This window comes from Doryrhamphus excisus, chromosome 8, assembly GCF_030265055.1.
Source record: "Doryrhamphus excisus isolate RoL2022-K1 chromosome 8, RoL_Dexc_1.0, whole genome shotgun sequence".
NCBI classification, from domain to species: domain Eukaryota; kingdom Metazoa; phylum Chordata; class Actinopteri; order Syngnathiformes; family Syngnathidae; genus Doryrhamphus; species Doryrhamphus excisus.
The window spans coordinates 2,291,739-2,317,962 of NC_080473.1; the positions used below are offsets into that span (position 1 = coordinate 2,291,739).

General features: G+C 42.6%; 1 protein-coding gene across 2 annotated transcripts in view; it reads right to left on the bottom strand.

Moving 5' to 3' along the window:
• Positions 1 to 26,224, bottom strand: part of slc8a2b (solute carrier family 8 member 2b) — a 69,940-nt gene that overhangs the window by 33,059 nt on the left and 10,657 nt on the right. The window contains exon 2 of one of the 2 annotated variants that reach the window (XM_058080964.1): positions 15,693 to 15,739. The exons of the other annotated variant lie outside the window; for it this stretch is intronic. The gene's annotated coding sequence lies outside the window, so the exon portion shown is untranslated. The remainder of the gene's footprint in view (positions 1 to 15,692; positions 15,740 to 26,224) is intronic. 2 annotated transcript variants of the gene reach the window in all.

The window sequence follows — 26,224 nt, forward strand, 5'->3', positions numbered from 1 at the left end:
CACACTTCTCAGTTCAATCGTCCATCCAAGAATATACCAAAAATAAAAAAATAAAACTTTCACATCAGGACCGGTAATCCTACATCAGCAGTCAGTTCACCCAAGCTCAGCCTCAATGAACAGCAGTCTGCGTGTTTCTCAAGAAGGTGGAAACAGAATTCAGAATTCAATATCGCTAGGATGAACGGGAAACATCTATTCATTCATTCATTCATTCATTCATTTTCTACCTCTTTTTCCTCACGAGGGTCGCAGGGGGTGCTGGAGCCTATCCCAGCTGTCTTCGGGCGAGAGGCGGGGTACACCCTGGACCAATCACAGGGCACATATAGACAAACAACCATTCACACTCACATTCATACCTATGGACAATTTGGAGTCGTCAATTAATCTAGCATGTTTTTGGAATGTGGGAGGAAACCAGAGTACCCCGAGAAAACCCACGCATGCACGGGGAGAACATGCAAACTCCACACAGAGATGGCCAAGGGTGGATTTGAACCCTGGTCTCCTAGCTGTGAAGTCTGTGCGCTAACCACTCGACCGTCGTGCCGCCCACATCTATTTGTTCATTTCATTTCATTTCATTTTCTACCGCTTATCCTCACGAGGGTCGCGGGTGGTCCTGGGCCTATCCCAGCTGTCTTCGGGTGAGAGGCGGGGTACACCCTGGACTGGTCGCCAGCCAATCACAGGGCACATATAGACAAACAACCATTCACACTCACATTCATACCTATGGACAATTTGGAGTCGCCAATTAACCTAGCATGTTTTTGGAATGTGGGAGGAAACCGGAGTACCCGAAGAAAAACCATGCATGCACGGGGAGAACATGCAAACTCCACACAGCCTTGGTCTCCTAGCTGTGAGGTCTGCGCGCTAACCACTCGACCGCCGTGCCGCCGCAATTTGCATCATGACAGGTAATAATGGAGAAGCACAGGGTTAATTGGAGACCCTAAATTGTCCATCGGTATGAATGTGAGTGTGAATAACGCTACCTCTCGCCCAATGTCAGCTGGGATAGGCTCCAGCTTACAGTACCCCTGCCATCCTAATGAGGAATGAATTCATGAATTTACATGATTGGCTAAAGTTAAAAACGAATAAATAACAGAAGCTGTGCAAGGCCTTGAAAGCCGTTCACCCTTCATTCAAACTCTTACTGCCGAAGGAGCTTGATGGACGGTATTAAATTAAGAAATCCATTTGATCAGACTCAGGGTGAAATAAAGCCATAACGGTAGCCAGACGGTCATTACCGATAATGTCATATCATTTCACACTGATGTTGAGAAGCAGCCGTTAAGAAGCTTTTTATTTAACAGCGGAAAGATTTGTCACGAAGCGAGCAAGTGACAATCAGAGAACTTTAAAACAGCTTTAATGCTCATTTACACTTATTAACTACAGAGGCACAAAACACTAGAAATGTATCAAAAGTGGTGCTTTTACCAAGATTGTATGCCATCATAATGAGAAGCTCAGTAAGGTTCATTCATTTTCTACCGCTTTTTCCTCATGAGGGTCGCGGGGTGCTGGAGCCTATCCCAGCTGTCTTTGGGCGAGAGGCGGGGTACACCCTGGACTGGTGGCCAGCCAATCACAGGGCACATATAGACAAACAACCATTCACACTCACATTCATACCTATGGACAATTTGAAGTGGCCAATTAACCTAGCATGTTTTTGGAATGTGGGAGGAAACCGGAGTACCCGGAGAAAACCCACGCATGCACGAGGAGAACATGCAAACTGATCTCCTAGCTGTGAAGTCTGTGTGCTAACCACTCGACCGCCGTGCCGCCCCTCGGTAAGGTTAGGGTTAGCAAAAATTGCTATCATAGCAAAACAGGCAATACACTTCTTGTATTGGTGTACCTTCATGGTCAGAAGGAGCAAACCATATTCCGTACATAGTGTGTTGAAAATTTGTTAGTTTGTCACACTTAAATGTGTTGGATCATCAACAAATGTAAAGATTAGTCAATGACAACACAACTAAACACAAAAAGCATGACACTTTTAAGGTCATGCCACAGCATCTCAATGGGATTCAGGTCAGGACTTTGACCAGTCCACTCCAAAGTCTTCATTTGGTGGACTTGCCAAGCCAAGTTGGTTTCAGCTAGAGGTCACCAACAGATGGCCGGATATTCTCCTTCAGGATTTTTCCTTTATCATATCAAGTCTTCCAGGTCCTGAAGCAGCAAAACAGCCCCAGACCATCACACTACCACCACCACATTTTACTGTTGCTACTGTTTTTTAGAAATGCAGTGTTACTTAGAAGTAACGAGACACACACCTTCCAAAAGGTTCAACTTTTGTCTAGCCAGGTTTTGGGGATCTTCAAGATGGTAAAATTGAAACAAGCCTTACTGTTCTTTTTGTTGAAAAGTGGTTTTCATCTTGGAACTCTGCTATGCAGGCTGTTTTTGTCCTGTGTCTTTCTTATTTGGAGTCATGAACCCTGACCTTAAATGAGTCCTGCAGTTCTTTGGAGGTTGTTGAGTTGTGTTGAGTTGCCACTGCAATCCTGGGGTCATTTTGGTTGGTCAGACACTGCTCCATGTTGTGGCCATTTGTGGATAATGGCTCTTGGGGTGGTTTGCCGCAGGCCTAAAGCGATTAATCTCATTTAAGTTTTGTTTGAATGGGGAGGGGCAATCACTTTCTCACACAGGGCCATGCAGGTTTGGATTGTTTTCTCCCTTAATAATAAAGCGTTTCATTCCAAAACTGCATTTTGTGTTGAGTTGTGTTGTCATTGACTAATATTTAAATTGATGAAACATTGAAGTGTGACAAACATGTAAACAAAAAAAAAAAGAAATCAGGAAGGGGGCACACACTCTCACAGCGGTGTAAATATTCTGAAAAGACTTGAATGTAACTGATGGCGTGACAGAGGTGCTCCTCTCCAGCAGCCATTAACTAGCATTGGCGTGACAGCAATCAATGCGTCCATTGGGAGTGTTATTGAACGCGACCCGGCCACAATCAACACATTAATCACATCAAGCCAACTCTGTTGAAAAGTGAAATGTGTAAAAAGAGGACAGTATATCGTATATAAAATTACCCGTCCTTCGGTTTTTCTCTGTGTGATCTAAGACAACAAAGTATATTTGTGTTACAGAAATAATATTCAAATCTGTTTCTGCACAAAACCTACTGAAGTGGTGCACCGGGCTGCTTAGGTTGCATGTTAATCCTGACATGTGACACTGTGGTGTTCTTGTGGAGATGCCTGCTGACACTGAAGAGAGCTTCTTATATGAAAACGTGCGTGCACTTTAACTGGATCAGGGCTCATGTGTGTGATCCGCTGTTATGTGAAGATGAAACTGATTACTCATAGTGTGGGGGTGGGCGCGCTGGAGACATCGCTTGCTACGCCCCGCGGCTGGGTTCCCATTTAAATGCAAATATTTGCAATGCGGCCGCAGACCGCACGTGTGATTGCATGGTGTTAACTGGATGAGGGGAAAATGGCTGCTGCCTAAGTGTACGCCACTCAGGCTTAGACAAGACAAGATGCTGGGTGGATGGCTTGCATATGGACCTCAGTGGAAAGGACCTGGCACCCTGGAGAGCTCCTGGATCCATTTATTTGAACAATCCTCAGGCTGCTGGTAGAAAGAGGAAGGGAGGTGGGGCAAAGCTCCAGCATTTGCAAACAAGCTTATCTAACACACTTGAAAACCAAAACCTGAAACTGTGATTTGTCTTGATTTTTTTCTGACCTGACAGCAACACGACTTACTCTTAGGGCGTATGGCCAAGGCTGTCTGCAGACTAAGACGACTTTATGTTTACTTATAGTTTCTAGGATGCCTAATTTTATGAAAAGAGAAACTGAGGGCAGCAAGAAAACATGTCAACACAGCAAAGCGGAGACTATTAAATACGATAGTATAATGGCAACAGGCTAACACAACGTTAGTGTACATAATTACTAATTTCGACAAATTTTGTCCAAGTGGAGCAATTTTATCCATGAGGAGACTGAGGGCAGCAAAAAATTTAGCCCAGCCCCCTAAGTGAAGACTGTAGAGTATAATACCAACAAGCTAAGATAAAATTAGCATGTGTATTTACTAATTCATCCAACAAAAAATTATCCATTAGGAGCCTACGGGCTGCAAGAAATGAAGCACTGCATCAAAGTGAAGACAGTGTAAGAGCAACACGCTAATTCTAACCTTACTGTGCGTAAAAACTAATTCTGACCAATTTTATCCAAGAGGAGACTGTGGGCTGCAAGAAAAAAATAACGCCGCAGCCACATGGATGATGTGGAGTATAATAGCAACGGTAAACCTAATGTTAGCGTGTGTATTTATTAATTCTGACTAATTTTATCTAAGAGGAGACTGAGGGCTGCTAAAAAAAACATTTGATATGGTTCTGCTTATTTTATACAATTTTAAATAACACACCAAAACACTTCTACTGTCCTGTAGGGGTCGGTATTGTGTATTAAAAAAGGATAGACATGTATAGTCAACATTGCGACAGTGTCTGTAGCATCTGTGTACGCCATCCACCCAAAGGAAGACATTATTGATCGGCGCATGTATTAGGGCCAAAGTAATTGCATGAATGCGTAAGAGCGTTACGAGGATGGGATTTTCTATCTAAATGAAAATCAGATGTGTGAGGCTTTCCAGCGGCCATCGTTAAACCTTCATACTAGCTGCTGCGGTGCTGATGCGGCGCCTCTGTGGACATTTACATCCCTACCAAGATGTTAACATTTGACACACAGCCCACATGACACCCAGAGGACTTTCTTCACCCTCCACTTCCATGATTTAATGCAATGTGCTTGTGCAGCATTTTCAAAAATAGCACAGTTGAACATGCAGCCATACAAATGCGATGAATAAGAAGGTAGATCGGAGTGAAGCAGATTGACAGGGAAAAAAAACAACGAGCGAAGACAAAGGCCGAGCCGTCCCGTGGTGTGACAAATGACGAGGAGGGAGGCGGCGACGGAGCAGAACAACAAGAGCGCTCTGACAAGAGAGCAATGAGGAAGAATGTCAGATGGTTAAATAAACGCTGCATAATTAGGAGAGAATGTGCACCATTGAAGATGAATACAATTAGCAGCAAATGAGAGTGGGAAAAACCGAGGCGAGGCGGAGGAGTGTTTGGATGCAGTGATCCGAAGAGGAAGACATCACTTGTGTGTTTATGTAACGAGCACCGAAGCCATTGTAGCGTGGCCTGAGAAAGGAAGGACAGGTTCTCAGCACCCCCCCCCCACACTTTTAATTGACGCTTGGAGCGTGGACTGATGGAGGAGCGGCATCAAACGATGCCTTGTTAAAGGACTCACGGCAGACACTTGATTAGGCACACAAGTCAATGAGCTGCATCAAAAAGTCTGCCTTTGAAATGATAACCTCCACCGAGGCACGACAAACGTAAACATGACATTTTCTGGTTCACTTCCCAACTTGACCCCGCCCGATATTGAAAGATAAAAATTAATTCCTCAGTCTGCATGCATTCTTTCCATCTCCATAATAAGACCAGTACACTGCTTTGTTGCTGCCATGCCTTTCAGGGGCGGCCTGGCAGGTACTGTAGTCCAGGGGTGTCCATTACATTGATGGCAAAGGTGGTTAGGACCGATTGCATATATTTATTTATATATACTATATACACACACATATATATAGATATATATACGTATACACACACATATATACATATTAAATATATATATATATATATATATATATATGGCTGTATGGCGGTCGAGTGGTTAGCGCGCAGGCCTCACAGCTAGGAGACTCGAGTTCAATTCCACCCTTGGCCATCTATGTGTGGAGTTTGCATGTTCTCCGGGTTGGTTTTTGTTGGTTTTCTCCGGGTACTCTGGTTTCCTCCCACATTCCAAAAACATGCTAGGTTAATTGGCCACTCAGAATTGTCCATAGGTATGAATGTGAGTGAGAAGATTAAGAGATTCGTCCCTCAGTGGGGAAATTTGTATAGAATGGTTGTTTGTCTATATGTGCCCTGTGATTGGTTGGCCGCCAGTCCAGGGTGTACCCCGCCTATCGCCCGAAGACAGCTGTGATAGACTCCAGCATATATATATATATATATGTATATACTGTATTTTACGGACTATAAGTCACAGTTTTTTTCGTAGGTTGGCTGTTCCTGCGACTTATAAATGAAAAAACTGTTTATATTACAGTGTTATATATAACACTGAACACCTTTTCTGTTCATGTGTATTTTTTGTGTAGCTGACTAACCATTGTGTTAGCATATCTTACATCTATTCAGCCTGTTGTCTATTCTTTTATTGTTAGAACTTGCCTTCCAAGAGGACGTAATGTCTGTTTTGGTCAAGTAGTTAGTAAAATAAATTACCCGCAAAAAATGCGACTTATACGACGGTGCGACTTATGTATGTTTTTTTTTAATACCTAATTATGCATTTTTTGCCTTGTGCAACTTATACTCCGGAGTGGCTTATAGTCCAGAAAATACGGTATATATATATATATATATATATATATATAGTTGTTTGACATTAACATAATTTTTTTCATAGAATTATGTACGTATCTCATAAGAGTTTCATCTATATTTAAGTTTAACTTTTTAGCTAATAACCAAAACGACTCTTCTTACATCAACAGCTATAGCATTTTACTGCCAAAAAAAAGCAGCGAAAATAGGTCATACGAGTTTAGTTCCAAAAATAGAACTAAACATGAAGTGGGACATTGTGTTTGGAAATGTGTGCAAATTTTCCAATAAAAATTGTAGACTTCTATGATGAAGGAGCCGAATTATGAACGAATTATGAGGATGTTTGATTGTGATACTGAAGAAGCACTGTTTTGAAAACAAACATTTATTTAATGAACCGTTAAATGTTTCTGTGTATTGTGAATGCTATGACCTCGGTACCTGCAGTTTATAGACAGGTGCTAAGTATGTAAATTAAATTTTGGGTGTGACTTACATACCGGTGCACTATATAGTCCAGATATGATGCTAACAATTTAGTAGATGTAAACAAGTGAGAAATGTTTGTTAGAAGGTTAGAATTTATTGGCCTTGGAGCTATCAATAGCTTTTTTTTATTGGAATCTGGCTGCTCCAATGAAGATGTCATATGAACATAAGATGAAGGCCATAACATAATAAACGGCTGTGGTGTTCTCGGTGTCACAATCCAGCAAGAAGTTCCCGGCCCATAAGGATAGGTTTACAGGGACATGCCTGAGTAGAAAGTGTTTACTCGGCACTGCCTCCAATCTAAAGCAGGGAATGAATTGCGGTACCACCCAAGCGTGCCGGACTGATGCAAGTTGAAAAACAATTTGTTCGCCGTATCGCGTGAGCCTGTGGAAGCAGAGAGTCCATCTGCGGATCACGCCTTCCATTTGGAAGACTGGATGAGATTAGATGTGCGCCTTGCAGAGATGTTGCATGCTGCTGCATCCTTGAGATGATTGTTTTATCCTCCTCTTGTCGCCATCACAGGCTTGAAGACATCATTCTGTGTTTAAACCAACCACTAAAGACACTTTTGGCCCATTTTTTCTATGTTTTGTCTCAATTTCTTGCTTATACCAAACAGCATAACGTCCTTGTGCTTACACCCCTTTGTTTGGGCTGCAGTGGAACATCTTCTTCTGATTTGGAATCAGTGTTTCTTGTCAGAGGTAATGTAAATACATTTACAAGTTTGTTCCAAGGTCAGCATAAAACCTTTTAAGGAAAATATTTAAATTCTTAACTGTTGAAATGCTCGATATTGGCTTCCTTACCGATATCTGATATACTGATATGGTTCAGCACTTCACTGATACCAATATCCACCAATACGGATATTGGCAGCAGTTCTTGCTGATGTGTAATGAACACATGATACTTCTTTGACTGTGATATCACTGGATGAATTTAAATACAAATAAAACACGCCAAGCGGTTAGCGCATAGGCCTCACAGCTAGGAGACCGGAGTTCAATTCCACCATGTTTCAATTCCATGTTTTCCCCGTGCATGCGTGGGTTTTCTCCGGGTACTCCGGTTTCCTCCCACATTCCAAAAACATGCTAGGTTAATTGGCGACTCCAAATTGTCCATAGGTATGAATGTGAGTGTGAATGGTTGTTTGTCTATATGTGCCCTGTGATTGGCTGGCGACCAGTCCAGGATGTACCTCGCCTTTTGCTCGAAGACAGCTGGGATAGGCTCCAGCACGCCCGCAACCCTCGTGAGGATAAGCAGTAGAAAATGGATGGATCTTGTTAATTCAAGAAGACGAACTTGTCTTAGATAGTAGGAGAACATGTTGACTATTGGTTCTGACTTTTTAAATGACTTTCTTTGAGACAAAGTGTTTGATTCATTCATTCATTTTCTACCGCTTATCCTCACGAGGGTCGCGGGGGTGCTGGAGCCTATCCCAGCTGTCTTTGGGCGAGAGACGGGGTACACCCTGGACTAGTGGCCAGCCAATCACAGGGCACATATAGACAAACAACCATTCACACTCACATTCATACCTATGGACAATTTGGAGTCACCAATTAACCTAGCATGTTTTTGGAATGGAGGGAGAACATGCAAACTCCACACAGAGATGCCCAGGATTCAAACCTAGTTCTTCCCAATCTCCTGACTGTGTGGCCATGCTAACCATGCTAACCACCGTGCGGCCAAATTAGCAAGATAACAAAGTAAATAATACAATCACAAGCACAAACATCCATATACATGATTCTTCTTATATCAGATTAGAAGTATTAAAGGAAGACAACAATACCTACCTACCTAACCTTTACCACTTCTCATTAGTGCCTCATTAGTTCTTTATTAGTTCCTCAGTAACTACTTTACTCATAACTACGGTATTTTTGTCTTATTGTAAAGTGAGACCCTAATGCCTAGTGACCACAGTACTTACATACACTTGCCCTTCAGACCATGGACATACTGAACTGCCAAGCTTGTTTCTGTGTGGAGCATGACGTCGTCACTTGCATGCAGATATCGGTGGAAAAACAATAACAATAATACCGTTTTATGCCAATATATGAGTCGATAATATCGGACATCCCTAATTACAGGTGTAATCATCGGAATTGTTGATGCTGTGCCTTCCTTTGGAATAAATGTTGCAAATAAAGCCACACAAAACAATAAAAAGCAAAGTGATGTTGGATAAATTGAGCCCCAGTGAGGAAGGCAGACAGTGGTTCAAATTCTGACCTTTTTTGCAACTTTAGAGACAGTTTTCTTCCAGGGGTGCAAGTGTACATGGCTAAAGTGGCCCCATTTACTATTTGGTTTGGATGTGCACCATATGCATTAGAAGCCGAAAAACAAACTATATTTTGAAATCCAATCAAAAGAAGTGATATCAGATGTGGATCAGTAGTAAATAAAAAATAAAGAAAAAGTCAGATATCTGCACTAGATCAGAAAAGCAGCGGCATAAATCCACGCTCTCCTCTCTTTTCTTTGTCCTTTCCTTCCTTCCCTCTGTGCCAGCTTCATTCTTTCACCGCCACCTCTCTGGTTGCTCAGTAAACTTTATTTAGTGTGTGTGTGTTGGACTTGGAGCCATTCATCTCCCCCCCGCAGCTGCCCTCAGTAATTACAATGGTCCTGGCTTCTCTCTGCCCTCATTACTTTGCAGAGCCAACATGGCGGCTGCATGTGTTCCTGGAAGACTCTATGTTCCTCCCAATTTGGCTTCTTTGTTCAGAATACATGTCACGTGACTTTCATGTATTCATCAACCACAACTATTTGCTAAGTTATGACTGTGTTTTGGTCATTTGATGCAATTCCTCTTTGATTGAAAGGTTATCAAGCTAACCTATGCTCCCGTCAATAGTTGACTACAACTCAAGTCAAGTTGATCAAGTGTCCTCTACGATCTTTTCAGCCATTGCAAGTTAAGGATGGCGTTAGACCCACAGAGCTTGACACTGAGTGGGCGTGTCCATGTGTGTGATGCACATGTGTGTCCCAAGTGTGATAATGACTGAAGGCCACAACCTCCAGTCATTCGTAGTCAAATGAGATTAGATAACCAGATCTGGGAATTTGTGCTGCACACAAGAGAGGCTGGAGACGTTGTGGTGCGAGAGGAAGAAGACGAGAGCTTCCTTAACGAGGAGGACTCAGTAGAACGTAAAAGAAATGTTGTCTTACCTTATTTAGCCACATGAAAATGTCAAAATAATAAACATATTGTTCATTGAATGCAGTGAAAAGTCAGCATCATCAGCTTGGAGAAGGTTGGGGGGGGGGTGCATCGGCTTTTATTGCATGGTGTACCTAATCATTTGTCTGATTTGGTGTATGTGCCTGTGAATGTCCGTGAATGGTCCTTAAGGGACAGAAAGACATGGTGTGTTGAAACTGAGCACTGCTGTTGATGTGTTAAGGTCTGAATAAAGTTTTTAAAAAAAGGGCGTGTGTACATCTGTAGGGACACAAGTCATAATAGAGAGCTGTGACGGCCCTACCTTCAAGACAACCTGAAAAGTCCAGCTCCGATCGATTCAATGCCCTGAGAATTGGGGGCATATATGTGTGGTATTACGGGCTCCGAGGCTAATTGGTGATAAAGACAAACATCTCGTTCCATCTCTGCTCTTCATGACCTCATTAGTGTCTTGTGTGCGTGTCTTCAAAGTACATCTAGCTGAGTGCACACAAGGCCAGGAGGAACATCTTAAACTCGCTTGGAGTGCACGTGTGTGTGGCACCACCGTCAATGGGAGCCACTGGCAATTAAATCCTTGTTATGGATCTCAGTGCCCACCCAACCCCCACCCCACCCCTGCACGCACACGTGTGCCGGCACACGTCTACAACTCCCCTATGGTCTTCACTCAGGAAGCCAATTAGGAGGCAACAACCACACACTCCGCCCATCACTGTAACTGGGCAAAAGCACCCGAGATGAAACAACTCCTGACGATCACCTACACCTTAGAAGTGCAGCCCTGGGGGCCATTTGCCAACTGCAGATGTTTCTTTTTCTTTTCTTTTTTTTCTGCCCCGTGGCATATTCTAAGAATAAACTTAAAGACGGCCCACATCAGAACATTGCCAACAAGTTTTAAGGTCACACTGAAAAGAAAAGAAAAGGCTATGTGAGGTTCAGCGTAGCGTAGCATAGCATGTTGCAGTACAAATGCCCATTTCTGCCGAAATTTTGCCTTGGTTTATTTAAATTCTCTGGTTAGCATGCAACATGGCGCACATCTTGCCGCGTTATTAAAACATTGTGCGAGTCCAACTGTGTTCTTAATGTATTATAATTACAAAACCTCCTTAGTTTCTAGCAAAGAAGCTAGCTTGCTAACAAAATGGTAACTGGAACCGGAAGTTAGCTACATAGCCATTGACTGTCAAAAACACATTTTTCTAGTTTTACATGCATAATTCAATTCTAAATGCCCATAAATTAGGAATTTAATGGATAAATGAACATTTACGATGACTTTTACCCTGATTGTTAACGTATGTGTTCCCGGAGAGGCGTTGTGGCAACGAGACACAACACGGACAGCACCTTCCTGTATTGCATGAGTTATTGCTTGAATTTAACTCGGTTTCCACCTTCTTTATCAAAAGTCTGGCACTTGAGGCTTTGTGTGGCTTCATGTTGGGTTATTGAGTTACAAAACGTTATTGAATTCAAGAAATAACTCATGGCAAAACAGGAAGGTGGTGTCGGCGTGGTGTCTCGCCGCCACTTTGGGAACACTCGCATCAAAAATGACATCTTCACTGAAGGTGAATGTGGTTTTTATTTAGTGGTTTCAGGTTTTTATTTGTCAAATACACTTATGTGGCGGCACGGCGGTCTAGTGGTTAGCGCGCAGACCTCACAGCTAGGAGAGGGTTCAATTCCACCCTCGGCCATCTCTGTGTGGAGTTTGCATGTTCTCCCCGTGCATGCGTGGGTTTTCTCCGGGTACCCCGGTTTCCTCCCACATTCCAAAAACATGCTAGGTTAATTGGCGACTCTAAATTGTCCATAGGTATGAATGTGAGTGTGAATGGTTGTTTGTCTATATGTGCCCTGTGATTGGCTGGCAAGCAGTCCAGGGTGTACCCCGCCTCTCGCCTGAAGACAGCTGGGATAGGCTCCAGCAACCCCCGCGACCCTCGTGAGGAAAAAGCGGTAGAAAATGAATGAATGAATGATTGAAATACTTTATACTTTATACTTTTATATTTGTTTTGACAAGTTACTGAGAGTTGGTGTTCCTCAGAAATGTACACTGGATGGTTTAATAAACCAACATTTGCAGAACATCATAATGAGCCGCAGCATCCTTCAAGTTTTCTTGATGGAAAGATGTTGGACACCCCTGCCTTGAAGCTCTGTCCATTTTCAACAAGGCTGACAAACGTCATCATGAGTCCAAAGACCTTACAGAAGCCAGCAATCAATACCCTGGAATAACATTCCAGTCAATATGACACCTGCCTCTGTGTCATCTCAGACTAAGCTTTATTTATAATTCACGCTCATGAAGTCAACACGAGTCAAACAAAGGTTCTCGTGGGGTTCTTAAGGTTGTTGGAACAGAAAGCCTGCTTACTTTGCACTACGTCTGCATGCTGCAAGAAGGGAGCCGAAAGTAAAATATTCAAAAGAATTGTGCTTCTGAAGTCATGTAAAAAAAGACAAATAAATAACAACAAGCGCTAAAAGAGAAGAGCAATAAAAGTGTGACAGTGTGAGAGCGAGGACAAGCTGTAAAGTGACAAAAAGTGATTCAATGTGGAGATGATATCATTTGTTTGTATCGGTGGTGTTATTAGTTTTCACACATATTGCATTATGTCATGTTATATTTATTTCACATTAGGATTCTATTGCTTTTATCCTTTTACTGTGGTACTTTGTCTCGCTTTTATTTCATGATTGCACTATTGATTTCACTTTGCAGACTTTTTAAACTGTTTGAGTTTTTGTCAATAAACAAGGTATTTCATTAACAATAACAGCACTGATGCAAATTACGACACATTCATCGCCAAAGGCTAACCTGAGGCCTGTACGACGATAAACTTTGCATATACTTCATCAGCACAGTAACTTAAGCAGTGGAGCTAACTTGGGGCGGGAGTAGGTTATGTTCAGGGATCAGAGCCTATCACAGCGCCTCCTACGGACCAATCACTAGTCTCGGAAAATGGCATCACCATTCATTGACAATCCTGTGGCCTTCGGTTTGCCGGGATTGGGACAAATGCTTTTGATTTTCGTGAGGAAGGCTAGATCAGGGGTGTCCAAAGTGTGGTCCGCGGGTGTTTTCTGTGGTTCTGTACATCCTAAAAGCATAATTTCACGGGAAACTTCAAAAAGTAGATAAAAGTAGATATTTTACAAACATTTGTTGAAATAGTTGGAAAGCTTAAAAAAACACAGCTGGAATTTTACAGAAAAAAGACAAAATATGAAGAGAAAAAGTCATATTATGTCATAATATGAAGGAAAATAGTAGCAAATAGTTGAAATATTAAAGAAAAATGTTTTTAGCAGTAATTTCTTATGAGAAAAAAACAAAACAAGACAAAGCTGAAATTTTTGGCAAAATAAATTGGGGAAAAGTTATAATATTGTGGGAATATTGTCATAATATTACAAGAAGAAAGTTTAAATATTTGGAAAAAAAAGAAAAAAAATGGTAAAAAAGGGCAAAGATTGAAATTTTATGGTGGTAATAATCTCACAAATATGAGATGCAGTTTTTTTCATGAAATATATATATAGTGTAACCCCTTAGCATATCTATTTACCCTCAGGTCGCTCTGAAAGACCACATGAGTTGTTCTAAAAATAGCATCACATACCTCCAATCTGCATCAAATGTTTTTCTTCTTTAAATCACAATTAAATATCAACTGGAAATGACAATTAAAAAATACTTAAAATTGTACAAAGGACTGTTTTACTACTGCCCATTCTCTTTTGCTGCTTTACTTTCCCATGTGACTAAACACAGCTCCTAATTACGACACTCGACGGGCACCTTAATGCACCAGGGCAGCCTCACAGCTTTCACAGTTGTCGTAACATTTGATGTTCATCCTAAACACTGTACGTCCATAAAAGTGAGTAACCTGGTTATTTCTCATTCCTTCAATGTGATATCGCAGTGTGTTGTGATCCAGCCGCCGAGCTGGTCGCTAATTGTTGAGCTAAGTTAGCCCGGTCAGCATTGCCGCTAATCCCTGCCATTATTAGCATGCTATTTCGGTGTGTTTAATGTACTGCTTATAGCTGAGATGTAAAGTTGCTGTGTATTTGTGTTGATGTTGCCAACTGCTAGCTTTAGAAGTATTGCAGTAGGGTAGATTAATATCATGAGTTACTAATAATAACATACAGTATAGTGAAACGCAAATTGGCTATTTGAGAACTGTGTTTCAAAATGGTAGCCCTTAGCATGAATCAGTACCCAAGAAGGTTGGTGACCCCTGATTTCCACTATATATTTTCACTATGTGGCTTTTGCTGATAAAAACACCCGTGTTGCTTGTCGTTGGAGGGCCTGGCTTATTTCTGTCAGCTTCTGGGGTTGTATGTTTACAGAGACACATGGTGAAACTGCGTTTCCAGTGCTCATAAAACAGACTGAAAATATTCAAATCAAATCAACTTTATTTGTATAGCACTTTTCCTGCAAAGACATGCAACACAAAGTGCTTTAGAGAATTAAAACAATTACCACAATTAAAAGGAAAAAACAAAGAAACAAAAGAAAGCCCTTCCTTCCCACCCTCCATACTAGACACACACACACACACACACACACACACAATCACACAATCACACACAGTAGGGAGACATGGCATGGCACTGAGGATCAAGGAAACGCCACCTTTGGGGCCGTCCACACTGGGAGGGGCTTCAGGCCGTGCCATCGGGGGACCAGCACCCGGGCCCCCCGACTCCGGCAGACGGGCGGACCCCCACATTAGAGGGAGGAACCCCCAGCCGGCCGGGTCGATGGGACCCAAGGATGGCACCCCTTCAGCAGACCCGACACAGCCCCCAGTGTGGAGGACCCCCCTGAGGAAACACTGGAGTTAAAAGCTGAAGACTAAGAGCATAAAATAGGACTAAAAAGATAAAAACATAAGAAAAGTTTAAAAATATTAGTTAAAAGCCTGATTAAAAAGGTGTGTCTTTAATCTTTTTTTAAAAATATCAACAGTCTCCGCAGTCTCTTTCAGAGAGATCCTGGATAATGTAATCTTGCTTAGTTGGAAATACCTCCGGTGGTCAAAAGGGAGGAATTTCACACACAAAAAATGCCATTAAAGAGGGAGAACAATGGAAGATGAACAAAAATACAGATTTTTGGTCTTTCGCACATTGCAGTGACGGTATCGCCTCCTTGCAGGAGGATTATTGATCAAACTTCAATTATTCTGACGGCGTAACGCAGAGCCATCGATGTGCACCAGCGTGCACACACTAGCAGCCATCCAAGAACACACCACTGGACACCAGCATGCAGGACAACGTGATCATTTTATCCCTGGAGCTAACAAGGTTAGGCAGGATGATGAAACCGCTACAGGGTTCCATCTTGACAACACAACAGCGGTCAATTGGTGGAGACTGATGGACACTCACAACAAGCCGACTTACCCAAATCAAAGTCATGGGGTGGGGGGAGGGGCCAGGCTTCAGCTGTCCTGAAATAAATAAAAATATCAATTTAGTGGACAGATGATGAAAACGTATCTGCTAACACTTTTTATTATACAGTAATCCCTTCACCACATCGCACTTCAAATTGCTTCATTCATTCATTCATTCATTTTCTACCGCTTTTCCTCATGAGGGCCACGGGGGTGCTGGAGCCTATCCCAGCTGTCTTCGGGCGAGAGGCGGGGTACACCCTGGACTGGTCGCCAGCCAATCACAGGGCACATATAGACAAACAACCATTCACACTCACATTCACTCTAATAAAAAAATACATGAAGTAATCATGTTGTTTTATGGTTGAATACGGCCTATTATCTGTCAAAAAATACACATATTCAAGCAAATGAAGCATTTTCAAGCATAAAAATGGCTAAAGACATTCAGAAGACTCGTTCAAAGACATTGTGATGAGATGTGATTCCACACCGGTCACTAGGTGTCAGTAATGTCGCTGTAATGTTGGCTGAGACACACAAGCACCAGACTTTATAACCGGAACAACAGGCTTTTGAATGATCCCATCACTGGCACAATAATCCCTAACAAGGGTGACTGCTGTGGCCGCCGAGCGAAAACCAAACCCACAACATCACTTCCTACTTCCCAGCACCAGGACACATTTACTGCAAAACACACAAGCACAAGTCACATATATGTCCTAAAATGTTCTCTTATTATGTCTACTATATTGGATAATAGGCATGTAGAGATTAATATAGGGGTGTTATTTCATGTCTAGAGGGCTCTAATAATATTACAATTCATAATGAGAAGAGTCTGAAGAGTCTTAAACGTTTTTTTGTACTCTAACTCCAAAAATATCGCATTATATCATATATACTGTAAGTTAGTTTTATTATGCCTTTTTTAGAAAATAAAAACTATCCCAATGGATTTTTAATTACATGGCCCTCAGTGGGAATAGTGTGGACACACCTGCTTTATATTGTTAGTATTTGTTTGCAATCAAAGATTCTCCTTTCACTGAGCTTCGTGTGTGTGTGTGTGTGTGTGTGTGTGCGGCACGGTGATGGTATGGGCATCACTGCACAAGCAGACATTGATGGATGACTCAAGATAAGATGGAAGGCGATATTGCAGGGCGCACACAAAGGCAAAGACGGGCGTGGTTGGAAACATGCACTTATGTCCATGTGTTGAAAGTGTGCACGTTAGCCTTGGCGCAAGATGGCTGCGCTTGAGCACACCGCACAGGAAATATTCACAGCTAAGTCCCTTTTTTTGAGAGAGATATGCAATAATAAAATGTATTCACGGAGGTTAGTGAGACGGAAAGTGTGTAGTGTGGTCTGGATTACCGACGCATGCGCCAAATCAAAGTCAATTACGTGAAACAAGTCTGACAGTATTCGAGTACTTCTGCTCTCTCACGCTATTGGAGTTGTTGGAGCTTTCCGTGGCATCCTTCAGTTTTTCTTTTGGTTCTCATCCCTTGATGGAAAGATTTTGGACATCTCTGCCTTAGAGCTCTGTCCATGTTTAACCAGGCTGACAAATGTCATCATGAGTGGAAGGCCTAAGAGAACCCCCACCGATCAATACCTTGTAATAACATTCCTGTCAATATGACACCTGCCTCATTGCCTCCATGTCATTTCAAACTAATCTTTATTTATAATTCACGCGCATGACGTCAACACAAGAGTCAAAGAAAGGTTCGAGACTTTGCACTACAGAGCTGAAACTAAATGGTGCTTCTGAAATTTACAAGTCTAATTTATGTCCTAAATGTCTTATTTTCTCTTATTATGTCTACTATATTGGGTAATAGGAGTGTAAAGGTGACTATAGGGGTGTTATTTCATGTTCAGAGGGCTCTAATAAGGCTAAAAATTGTGTTTAAATTGTGTTTTAAACAGATCATATAAGGAATAAATCCTACAAAAATTCACTAATTGGTCTGGAGCCAATTAACTGCAAGGGACAAAATATCGCTACTCCACCATGATAATACTAGTATGCTTTTTCAGTAACACAAAGCCAAGATGCAGGCTCTTTTTTTTGATATAACTTTGTAGCATAGCTATGTTGGATTGATTTTAGCCTGTTCAGAAAATGAAAAATATCCACATGGGTTTTTCAGTACGTGGCAGCAAGCAGTGCGACCAGTAAACCGACGATGGTTGAGATGCTAACGCTGCTGCACCGTCCCTCTTATTTCACCATCAAACATCTCATCCCTTTCATTGGGACGGGGGTGCTCACACACACTGGGCAAAGGTGGTTTATTACGGGGACGTGTGGCGACAGAGCAATCCAACAGCCGATTGGAGGCTGTGATGAGAGAAAGAATTGGCTGTCAGTGTCGAGAAGGTTGCGTCTACACAACCTGTTCAACACAATCACCACACAGCAGTTCCCAAAAAGGAAAAAGTCATTTTACAAGTATAAAATACAAAATAATAAGAGAGAAAATACCATGAATTTGAAAAAATAAATGTGTATATATATATTTTTTTTCTTGTAATATATGCTGATTTAAACTCATTATCTATGTATACTATATATATATATATTGTGTATGTATATATGTTATATATAATATTATATAATATATATTGTGCATCTATATATGTATGTATATATATTGTGTATATATATGTATGTGTATACATAGATAATGACTTAAAATCAGCATATATTATATGCTGATATATTAAGAAAAATGTATGAACATAATGCAGAAATATTTGTATAAAAAGGTTTTTCATTAGCAATAACACACAAAACTGGATGTGGGCTGCTTTTTTTGGCTTCATAGCGGAAAAGTGAAGAAGGAAAATAACAGTATAAAGGCTGCTGTTTAAATATGGTTTCAACCATGATATATTGAACTTTTTTAATATTTATTTTAAAATGAGATTATTTCGAGGTATTATTTCAGAGGCTATTTTTCTATAAGATTGTTTATGTTTTAATAAAATGTTTCCTTTGGCTTTTGTGTAAACTCATTCTATGGTAAGTACATATTTATAGAAAAAAAGGTCTCCGTATACATAAAGCTGTACATGGGCAGTTTGGATACAAGCTAGACGTGTGTCATATAGCTAAGAAAAACAACACACAGCGAGGGGACCGTTGGTGTGCACGTTAGCAAAGATGATTGTCTAAAGATCGCATCTCCGAGCGGGGTCGCCCATCGACTTTTGCGCTTTTATTAAGATTGATTTCAACGATTCTCTGAAGGCGGTCATAACCATATTAGCAGCGTGCGAGTTAGCATTGATTCGCTAACGACACCCCCGTGCAGCTTCTCCCCTATTTGCATGTCAAAGTACACGGAGATGACGCTTAACAATGATGATGATGTCATCAACCTATTATATACTGTTAAGGAGACAGCATGATTGGATTGTTGCACTTATTTTTATGGACTGTCTGAACATAAACATGAGGCAAACAAGATGGAGGCCAAAGCATGGACATTAATGAGTAACATCATTTGAAACAAGTCTTGAGGGACACAAGTCCACATTCCAGGGGCCTTTAGGTCAGTAAAAACACAAAGCCAACTTCCACAATATGACGGATAAATCCCACAGCACGGATGAAAGCACATCTCCGCCACCCCTTGCTGACCTCCCATCACCAATGGACGAGTTCATCACCTTGAGAGGCTGATGGCACCTGAGATGAAGGTGGCGATGGAGAAAAATCAGGATGAAGGGTGTCAGCAGCATCAGCAGGTGTTGGGATGAACACACACACGCACACACACAGATGATGTCAAACATGAGAGGGCCTGAAGTGGAAGTGATGGACGACAAAGGGAGACTTCATAAATCTTTCAGATTGTAACTGAGAGGCAACCAGTGTGTGTGTGTGTGTGTGTGTGATAAGGTAGAATGCGGAAAATGCTCCAAAAGCTAAAATGATCCAAAACCATAAACACCATAAAACAAATTTAGTGGTAAGATCCTGCAAATTAAAAATATTGCAATCACATAAACGCTTCAGGATCTAAAACAAACACAAAAGAAAAACATGCAAATGCCGAAAACACACAACAAACCCACAAAACATCTGCTTGAGAGAAATGCTGCAACTTCAGGGAACTAAACAGAAGTTAGCCAGGCTAGCATAAAGTTGGCCAGTCCCGCAGGATGTTAGCCATACTCGCAGGACATTAGCCAGGGTATCAGGAAGTTAACCAGACTCGTAAGAAGTTAGCCGGGCTAGTATGAGGTTAGCCAGACTTGTAGGACGTTAGCCCGGCTTGCAGGAGATTACTCAGGCTAGCAGGAGGTTAACCAGGCTAGTAGGAAATGAGCCAGGCTCATAGGAAGCTAGCCAAACTAGCAGGGGGTTAGCCCGGCTAGCATGAAGTTAGCCATACTTGCAGGACGTTAGCCAGGCTATCAGGAGGTTAGCCAGACTCGTCGGATGTTAGCCAGGGTATCAGGAAGTTAACCAGACTCGTAAGAAGTTAGCCAGGCTAGTAGGAGGTTAGCCAGACTTGTAGGACGTTAGCCAGGCTAGCAGGAGATTACTCAGGCTAGCAGGAGGTTAACCAGGCTAGTAGGAAATTAGCCAGGCTCATAGGAAGTTAGCCAGACTAGCAGGGGGTTAGCCAGGCTAGCATGAAGTTAGCCAGACTCACAGGACGTTAGCCAGGCTATCAGGAGTTTAGCCAGACTCGTAGGACGTTAGTCAGGCTTAGCAGGAAGTTAACCACACTCGGAGGAAGTTAGCCGGCTAGTAGGAGGTTAGCCAGACTTGTGGGACATTAGCCAGGCTAGCAGGAGATTAGTCAGGCTAGCAGGAGATTAGCCAGGCTAGTTGGAAATTAGCCAGGATCATAGGAAGTTAGCCAGACTAGCAGGGGGTTAGCCCGGCTAGCATGAAGTTAGCCATACTCGCAGGACGTTGGCCGGGCTATCAGGAGGTTAGCCAGACTCATAGGATGTTAGTCAGGCTTAGCAGGAAGTTAACCAGATTTGTAGGAAGTTAGCCAGGCTAGTTGGAAATTAGCCAGGATCATAGGAAGTTAGCCAGACTAGCAGGGGGTTAGCCAGGCAAGCAGGAAGTTAGCCAGAATAGCAGGGGCGCCAGGTGTAATACTTGACAGCATTATAAAGCAACTAAATTTTACGTAACATACGTGTTTAACAAAAACATAAACAGCATGTTTATGCTCATATTATTTCAAAAATATATAAGGCATAAAAAACCTTTATGGAGTGAAGCTTGATCCGTAAAGATATAAATAGAATAAAGCCCATTGCATCTCATTCTGTCAATAATATTTTCATAGGACACACTTTAAAGATTTCTATACACGCTGTTGTTGAATGCAGCACACTGTGTTGTGTATGTGTGTTTCATGCGTCATGTTTAGTCCAGGTGGCCTGGCAGCAGGTGCTGGCTCCAGCAGGACGTTGTGATCCAGTGAATCTTTCACCTTTAATCTCACAGGTCACAACACACACAATCCATGAAGTTTCTGTATGTTTGCAGAGTAGAAAAACGTCATTTACTGACTTTTTAAGGCCGTCCATAAAGATGACTCATGCTATTGCAGGCTAATACGTCTAAAATCTTGATAAATCCATTTGGACAACAAGTTGGTGACACGCCCCAGGAAATATCCGTATTTTGCACTTTTTCCAGGTTTTCCTCCCGTTGTTTCATTTAAATTTCCTGATTTCTCTTATTTTCTTGACAATTTGGGACTTCATTCAGAGAAAATTGTTTCCTGGTATGGAGAGAGGGAGTGTCCAAACTTTTCCCAAAGAGGGCCAGATACTGAAAAATCAATGTTTTGTGTTTTGGTAAAAAAAAAATACCAAAACAAAAAACAGCCTGTATTCGGAGTATGAACCTTTTCTCCGTATATTTGGGCTGCACGGTGATTGAGTGGTTAGCGCGCAGGCCACACAGATAGGAGACAGCTTTGAAACCTGGGTTCATCTCTGTGTGGAGTTTGCATGTTCTCCGGGTACTCCGGTTTCATTCCAAAAACCGGTTAATTGGCGACTCCAAATTGTCCATAGATATGAATGTGAGTGTGAATGGTTGTTTGTCTATATGTGCCCTGTGATTGGCTGGCCACCAATCCAGGGTGTACCCCGCCTCTCATCCAAAGAGAGCTGGGATAGGCTGCAGCACCCCCGCGACCCTTGTGAGGATATATATATATAGAAAATGGATGGATGGATATTTTTGTTTGTTTCTTTAGACTTTCCGAAGTCCAGACCACTGACCACTACACCACAGCGACTTTATTCCCATAATATGTGGACACCCATAATAATTCTAACTTTTCCCCAACCTAATGTACCAAAAACTGTTTTTTTTTTCTCATATCACGACTTGTTTTTTTTCTACATTTCAACTTGATGCTATTTTTTCTCTTAACATTATGACTTTACTGTCCTAACAAGTCAGCTTTTTGCCATTTTTGCTGTTGGTTTTAATTTTTTTTTGTTAAATTGTATTTTTAGAATGTGTTTTTTATGTATAAAAAAAAAACAGCTGTGGGCTGTAGATGGTACTCAGGCCACACGTTGGACACCCCTAATCTACTTGTTTTTCTTCTTGTGTGTGTGCGTGCAGTGAGTTTCCTTAGGAGGCAGTGGTGTGTTTATGGCACGTTTGTGTGCAAATGAAGCGGTTCCGATATTAGTAATATAAAGATGATGTTGCAAACATCCCAAGCATGCACACTGGTGCTTTGGGAAGCAGCATACATTGTGTGTGTTTTGCACTGACACACTTTCAACCTGCGTTTCCACTCTTTTCTTACATTGTATACCATGACACACAAAATTCGTCATAAGCAGAACGATGAGATGTGTGCTAAAAGCCAACGTGATGCAGAAGTCTGTCTTAGTAAGTGTGTGCATGGGGGTGGGGGGGTGATCTCGCCGGGAGCTGCAGCGGCACACTTTGCGCACATCGCCACAGCAACCACACTGGGGAGCATGCGGCATGATGCAAGACGTGTTTATGCGACTGTGCTTTAATGTTATCAGCAAACCTAGCCAAAAAATGGAAGTGAAAAACTGTGGAGTGTGTCTTAAAACCACTGCTTCTCAAATTGAGGGGTGGGGCACCCCTGGGCTGGGATGAACTGTCGGGGAGAGCACGAGAGGTTTCAGTTGTATCATCCTGTCACTAAGGCGCTCCTTAGTGTGGTGAGCGTTGGCTGGAGGCGGTAGGAGTCTTTATATTTTATTCATTCATTCATTTTCTACCGCTTATCCTCACGAGGGTCGTGGGGGTGCTGGAGCCTATCCCAGCTGTCTTTGGGCGAAAGGGCGGGGTACACTCTGAACTGGTGGTCAGCCAATGACAGGGCACATATAGACAAACAACCATTCACACTCACATTCATACCTATGGACAATTTGGAGTCGCCAATTAATCTAGCATGTTTTTGGGAATGTGGGAAGAAACCGGAGTACCCGGAGAAAACCCACACATGCACAGGCAGAACATGCAAACTCCACGCAGCCGAGGGTGGAATTGAACTTGGGTCTCCTAGCTGTGTGGCCTGTGCGCTAACCACTCGGCCTTTATATTTTATTTTATATATAAATAATAATAATGATCAATATTATTTTGGAGCGCGCAGACCTCACAGCTAGGAGACCAGAGTTCAATTCCACCCTCAGCCATCTCTGTGTGGAGTTTGCATGTTCTCTCCGTGCGTGCGTTGGTTTTCTCCGGGTACTCCGGTTTCCTCCCACATTCCAAAAACATGCTAGGATAATTGGCGATAGGTATGAATGTGAGTGTGAATGGTTGTTTGTCTATATGTGCCCTGTGATTGGCTGGCCACCAGTCCAGGGTGTACCCCGCCTCTCGCGCGAAGACAGCTGGGATAGGCTCCAGCACCCCCACGACCCTCGTGAGGAAAAGCGGTAGAAAATGAATGATTGAATGAATGAATAGTATTCTGGAGTATAATGGAGACACAGCCCTAAACCAAAGCAATGTTGATGGACAGTGATGCTGTACTGACCACAGCCACTAGGGGGATTATTGGCCTCTCCATTCCCATGTTTGTCTTAGTTAGCTCGGCGGCATTAGAACTGGACTGGCGCCAAGTCAAGAAGGTAATGAGGTCACGTTGATGCTGCAACTAAAGCCAAGACGTGCGATGAAGCAGCCATGATAGCGAGAGGATGGATGAAGAGCTCATGGCAAGTCCAAGTCGTCCTCCTTATCTGAGCTCGGCACAGCGGCCGCTCGGCGGTCATCTCCCGACCCGACAGCAGAGACTAAATCGCTCATTTTAATTGACCCCACTTTCCCTTTCATTCCCGCTCGCTCAACGCAAAGTCTCTCTGGCGCCGTGCCCGCCTGTAGATTGAGCCGTGAATCTATTGGCGGTGCTGACAGCACATCTTTTTTTCTGCCGCCCCCAGAACCAGGTCCAAATTTGCTCCCGAAGAGAATAACGAGCAATTTGAGGGGACGCCGACGTGCAGTAATGAATTGCCCGACGACCGCCGACAGGTCGACTTGGCGAGAGCGGGCCGACCCGGACCTGTAGGGCGTTGGAGACGATGAGCAATAAAAAGGTTGCACACACGGCGGAAGATTATTAGGAATATCTTTCAACAAGGCGACAGAACCTTTTAGAAGTGTTTGGACAACTCTTAACTTTTGTTGCTATCTTATTTTCTTAAATAAAAATCAATCAACTCCTGTCGCGCCTCAGAGCTTCCGGGATAAAAAGCGCAATGAAACTACACTCAACATGTTCCTGTGCTCACAACACGACAAAAGAAAGCAGAGTGTTTGGAACACACACACACACATAAGTAGTCAGCTCGTTGCTCAGGTCAGCCGTTGCTAATTCAATGACTCATTTAATGAGACGCCACCAGGTCGGCTTCATGTGGAATGAAGCATTATTATCTTTCATGGGCTAATGGCAGGATTAGCAGCATGAGCGTCACTATAAGCACATCAAACAACAGACCACAGCAAATCAATCCCTCTTTACAATTTGCACAACGACACCTTGACTCCGGACAACCTGTCAACGGTAATCCCTCGCTTATCCTGATGAATCTCCACCAAGATTCCGTATTTGTAGTGTAAATCTAATAGTTCTGGAATTATTGCATAAAATATGTCTTTTAATTTTGATGCAGGCACAGTGGTCTAGTGGTTAGACCTCACAGCTAGGAGACCAGGGTTCAATTCCACCCTCAGCCACCTCTGTGTGACGTTTGCATGTTCTCCCTGTGCATGTGTGGGTTTTCTCCGGGTACTCCGGTTTCCTCCCACATTCCAAAAACATGCTAGGTTAATTGGCGACTCCAAATTGTCCATAGGTATGAATGTGAGTGTGAATGGTTGTTTGTCTATATGTGCCCTGTGATTGGCTGGCCACCAGTCCAGGGTGTACCCCGCCTCTCGCCCAAAGACAGCTGGGATAGGCTCCAGCACCCCCGCGACCCTCGTGAGGAAAAGCGGTTGAAAATGAATGAATGAATGAATTTTGATGCAAACAAATAACGTCAACCACACGTCCTCCGCTTGAGGCACAACAATCCAGAAGACCCAACCCACCATTTGTCATCACTAAGAAGCCCACATTAGGATCCATTATCAGGGTTCAGGGTCACAAATGCCCCTTTTCCACTCTAACTGGTTCAGTGCTTTGCTTTTCCATAGTCATGGTTCCATAATTGCTTTGAATTTCGGGGTCTTTTTTTTGGTTCAACTTGGGGCTCCACTCGGCTGCGAACTGAATTCAGCACCAACACCAAAGTTCGCTACAGTGGAAAAGGGGTAAGAGAAGGGCCATGATGTTCTACTCTCACTGGATCAGTTTGCGGATGTCTGATCCATAGTTTGTGAGTGTGAATGGTTGTTTGTCTATATGTGCCCTGTGATTGGCTGGCCACCATTCCAGGGTGTACCCCGCCTCTCGCCCGAAGACAACTAGGATAGGCTCCAGCACCCTCGTGAGGATAAGCGGTAGAAAATGAATGAATGATCCATAGTTCTCGCCTGGCTCTTGGGATCCTGCTCCAAGTGGAGGAGTTGAAGTACCTCAGGGTCTTGAATGGAAGAATAGAACCTTAGAGGTGGGCTACACCCTGGAACAGAGACACACAGTCTTCTACACCTACAAATAAAAGACCCTAGAACCGCTTGTGATAAAGACTAGGGCTGTTAAAAATAACACGTTAGTGAATTAGTGCAATAAGTGAATTAATTACTGTATTTCCTTTTTGTGGAATTACATTTTATAGCATAATTAGCGCAGTTAGCATACCACAAGTGTACTTTACTCCTACCTTAACACATCAACAGCAGTGCTTGGTTCCAACAGCACACAGCAGTGGTTCCCAAACTTGCAGCCCCCCCCCCCTTTTTATACCTCTGGTATAAAATGTTGGTTACAGGAGTGTAAAGGTGACTATAGGGGTGTTATTTCTTTTCTAGAGGGCTCTAATCATAGGAAAAATATTCATTCATTCATT